The 4,740-nt window shown below is 60.5% G+C and overlaps 1 non-coding gene across 1 annotated transcript in view; it reads right to left on the bottom strand.

Moving 5' to 3' along the window:
* Window positions 1-2,845: 2,845 nt before the first annotated feature.
* The window catches only part of LOC145553723 (28S ribosomal RNA), a 3,776-nt gene continuing 1,881 nt past the window's right edge, over window positions 2,846-4,740 (bottom strand). Inside the window, exon 1 of the ribosomal RNA XR_014089762.1 lies at window positions 2,846-4,740. This exon is cut by the window's right edge and continues 1,881 nt beyond it. This is a non-coding gene — a ribosomal RNA (28S ribosomal RNA).

Here is a 4,740-nt window from a genome sequence, read left to right as displayed (position 1 = left end):
AAAGTGAAGTAAAAAAGACGGAATTTTAGTGTGCACGGACTTCCGGTGCTAATATCTCGGTCGTCTTTGCGGTGAAGGAACGGGGACGGGGTGTCGGTGGATTCGGGCTGGTGCGTTTTTACCGAAAAGTGCATTTTTCGCGTTTTTGGACGCTTTTCGGGACGCTTAATTCGTTAAATGTAGGGAAGGTCTGGAGCATCGGACACCAGCGCATCTGGGATCGCCCGGTTCACGGTGTTGATGCGGGTCCGTCCGTTTTGACCGTTTTTCGGGGACGAATGGACGCTTTGGCGAAATCACTTAAAATTCGTTAAATCGTAGGAAGTCCTGGAGCAAATCGGACACACCAGCGCATCTGGACTCGTCCGGTTCCGATGTTGATGTCGGATCGACAGCGTTCGGGTCTGGGTGTGTTTCGGGCCTGGTAAGGACTGACAGTGGGCTGGGTGATGATGTTGGGAGCGATGAGATATCGCGTCGGGCGGGGTGAGCGGGGGATGGCGAGGGCTGAGCTCGACGGACCGGGCTAGGGGACGGGATTTGGTCCAGGCTCCGGGTGACTCACCGACGGGGGATCCGGAGCCGATGGTGCAGTCCGGTTCGTTTGGACCGCGGGAAGGGTATTTTGACCCGACTTCCGGTAGACGGTTAAACACCATAGACGACGCGGAAGGTCCTGGAGCGAACGGAGGCCACCTAGTATCCCGGAGCGGCCGGATCCACGGTGTACGGCATGAGCGGGTTCGGGCTTCCGGACGCCTACTCGCCCCCCCGGGCCGTTAGGCGCAATGCTTAAATTCGTTAAATCGGGGGAAGTCTAGGCGAATCGGAGCACCGGGGCACTCCTGGGACTCGCCGGTTCTTCCAGTATATAGTTTGCCTAGGTTCCGTACGAATTTGAATCGGGCCTGGGACAACACCAGGCCTGCAGAACCAGGCTGGGACATCCAGGCAGAGACTCCAGGCCTGCAGAACCAGGCTGGACATCCAGGCTGAGACATCCAGGGGCACCAGGACAGACATCAGGCACAGAATCCAGGCTGCAGACCAGGCAAGACATCAGGCAGCAGAATCCAGGCAGAGACATCCGGCCTGCAGAACAGGCCAGACATCCGGAAGACTCCAGGCCTGCAGACCATGCACAGACATCCAGGCTGCAGACATGCACAGACATCCAGGCCTCCCAGCACAGACATCCAGGCTGCAGAACCAGGCTGGGACATCCAGGCACAGACATCCAGGCCTGCAGAACCATGCACAGATCAGGCAAGACATCCAGGCCTGCAGACATCCAGGCAGAGACATCCAGGCCTGCAGAACCAGGCTGGGACATCCAGGCAGAGACATCCAGGCCTGCAGAACCAGGCACAGACTCAGGCCAGACATCCAGGCCTGCAGAACAGGCCAGAATCCAGGCACAGACATCCAGGCAGAGACATCCAGGCAGTCCGGCCAGAACCAGGCAGACATCCAGGCACAGACATCCAGGCTGCAGAACCATGCCAGACATCCAGGCCTGCAGAACCATGCAGACATCCAGGCCTGCAGAACCAGGCTGGGACATCCAGGCCTGCAGAACCAGGCACAGACATCCAGCAGACATCCGGCAGGACATCAGGCCGCAGGACATCCAGGCCGAGACATGCCGACATCAGCAGAGACATCCAGGCCTGCAGAACCAGCACAGACATCCAGGCAGAGAATCCAGGCTGCAGAACCAGGACATCCAGGCTGCATCCAGGCACAGACATCCAGGCTGGACATCCAGGCAGACCAGGCAGACATCCAGGCTGGAACCAGCAGACCAGGCAGACATCAGGCCTGGATCCAGGCACAGACATCCAGGCAGAGACATCCAGGCCTGCAGACAGGCACGATCCAGGCAGACTCAGGCTGGAACAGGCGATCCAGCAGAATCAGCTGCACAGGGACATCCAGGCAAGACATCCAGGCTGCATGGACTCCACATAGCTTGACTCCAGGCCCACCCAGACTTGGCTCCGGGTCAGACACAGTCTTGGAACCCCCCCCCCGATAGAACAGGCTCTCCACGAACGTGTACTACACTTAAGACCCTCCTCGGACTAAACCCAGTAGTACGCAGGCCTGGAGCTCGTGCCCTGGTAAGGCAACTCAGTTTTACGATGTGGCCTTGGGTTGACAGGGAGAGGCTACCTCCCAGCTCTTCGGCGAGCCCCTGTCCGGTCCTGGATGGGACTTAGACTTTTTCTCGCGTCAACTGAGACGGGCCTGCCAGGCCACCGGCCGAGACGTGTACCCACTTAAGCACCATCACGGACTAAACCAGCAGTACGCAGGCCCTGGAAGTTCGTGCCCTGGTAAGGTCTGATGACCAGAGACTGGGAGGAGAGGGGACGGGCTGCACACGCCCGAGTGTGACAGGCCCGGCGGCCTCGAGAGGCGACCGGCCCTCCCAGCCGGAGGGTCAGAGAACCGTAACCAGCAAGGCACGGCCGAGCCTGCGACCCACTTAAGCTCCCCTCCTCGGACCAACCCCCAGCACGCAGGGCCTGGAGGCTCGTGCCCTGGTAAGGCACGATCAACCAGACCTGGGAGGAGAGAGGGGCTCAGGTCTGCCACGCCGGAGTGTGGCAGACCCGGCGGCCCGGAAGACCGACGGCCCCTTCACTCTGGAGGGTGAGAGACGGGAGGAGGACGGAGGGAGAGGGGGGGCTCAGGTCTGCCACCGGAGTGGGGCAGGCCCGACGGCCCGGAGGACCGGCCGGCCCCTCTCGGCTCCGAGCTGGGACTTAGTCTGCGAACCGACTTCGTGCCCTGGTAGGTAACGTTCAGCAGGGGGGGAGGGAGGCCCGGAGGTCGGCCGACAAAGGTTGGATCGAGGGTGACTCTCAATGGATCGCAGCGAGGGAGCTGCTCTGCACGTACGAACCTGACCAGATCAGGTCGTCTGCAAGTCATTTAGCACACGTTCTCCCGACATGCTGTGCGCGATAGGAGAGGGTGACCATCGTCCGGCCAGCCCAGCCAGTCACGGAAGGCGCTCTCGCGACCGGAGTCGGGTATCGGAGTCGACCGAGCGATGCGGCGCTACGGTATCGTTACGTCTAGGCGGGATTCTGACTTAGAGGCGTTCAGTCATATCCCAGATGGTAGCTTCGCCCATTGGCTCTCAGCCAGCAATACACCAATGTCTGAACTGCGGTTCCTTCGTACTGAGCAGGATTACTATTGCAAACATTATCAGTAGGGTAAACTAACCTGTCTCACGACGGTCTAACCAGCTCACGTTCCTATTAGTGGGTGAACATCCACGCTTGGTGAATTCTGCTTCACAATGATAGGAAGAGCCGACATCGAAGGATCAAAAGCGACGTCGCTATGAACGCTTGGCGCACAAGCCAGTTTCCTGTGGTACTTTTCTGACACCTCTGCTTAAACCCAAAAGTCAGAAGGATCGTGAGGCCCGCTTTCACGGTCTGTATTATACTGAAATCAAGATCAAGCGAGCTTTTGCCTTCTGCTCCACGGGAGGTTTCTGTCTCCTGAGCTCGCCTTAGGAACCTGCGTTACCGTTTGACAGGTGTACCGCCCAGTCAACTCCCACTGCCACTGTCCCGGAGCGGGTCACGCCCGCACGCGCGGGGCGCTTGACGCCAGACGAGAGCCCATACAGGCTCGCCTCCGCTCACGGGTAAGTGAAAACGATAAGAGCAGTGGTATTTCACCGGCGGCCGAAGCCTCCATTATCCTACCTCTCATGTCTCTTCACAATGCCAGACTAGAGTCAAGCTCAACAGGGTCTTCTTTCCCGCTGATTCTGCCAAGCCGTTCCTTGGCTGTGGTTTCGCTGGATGGGAGTTAGGGACAGTGGGATCTCGTTCATCCATTCATGCGCGTCACTAATTAGATGACGAGGCATTTGGCTACCTTAGAGAGTCATAGTTACTCCGCCGTTTACCGCGCTTCATTGATTTCTTCACTTTGACATTCAGAGCACTGGGCAGAATACATCGCGTCATCACCCAGCCGGGCCATCGCGATGCTTTGTTTTATTAACAGTCGGATTCCCTGGTCCGCACCAGTTCTAGTCAGCTGCTAGGCGCCAGCCGAGGACACCGCCGGGGGCCGGGGGGAACCGCGAGGGACCCCCGGGACCGGACGGGCACGCAGCTGGGGAGATCCGCAGGAAGGGCCGGCGCGCGTCCAGAGTCGCCGCGCCCGCCGACCGCATCCCCCCACCGGCCGCTTCCGGGCGGCGGCGGACACCGCCCGCGAGAACCGAGCCGCGGGCGCGAGCGCCCCGGACCGGGCCCGCGAGGCGGGCCGCGCCGCCCTCCGGCGGGGGGGGGAGGGTGACGGGCGGCTGCTCCCCAGCGCGGCACGCGCCCAGCCCGCTTCGCACCCAGCCGACCGACCAGCCTTAGAGCCATCTTTATCCCGAGTTACAGATCTGACTTGCGATTCCTTAACTCCTTCATCAACATGCCAGAGGCTGTTCACCTTGGAGACTGCTGCGGATATGGGTACGGCCTGGCGCGAGATTTACACCTTCTCCCCGGATTTTCAAGGGCAGCGAGAGCTCACCGGACGCCGCCGGAACCGCGACGCTTTCCAGGGCACGGGCCCTCTCTCGGGGCGAACCATTCCAGGGCGCCTGCCTTCACAAAGAAAGAGAACTCTCCCGGGGCCACCGCCAGCTTCTCCGGGTTCGTTTGCGTTACCGCACTGGGCGCTCGCGGCGCCGATCTCCGCGCTCCA

Source organism: Poecilia reticulata, chromosome 1 (genome assembly GCF_904066995.2).
Source record: "Poecilia reticulata chromosome 1, P_reticulata-male-v2, whole genome shotgun sequence".
In the NCBI taxonomy this organism is placed as follows: domain Eukaryota; kingdom Metazoa; phylum Chordata; class Actinopteri; order Cyprinodontiformes; family Poeciliidae; genus Poecilia; species Poecilia reticulata.
The sequence above is the reverse complement of the archived record's forward strand: the minus strand, read 5'-3'. Positions and strand labels throughout refer to the sequence as shown.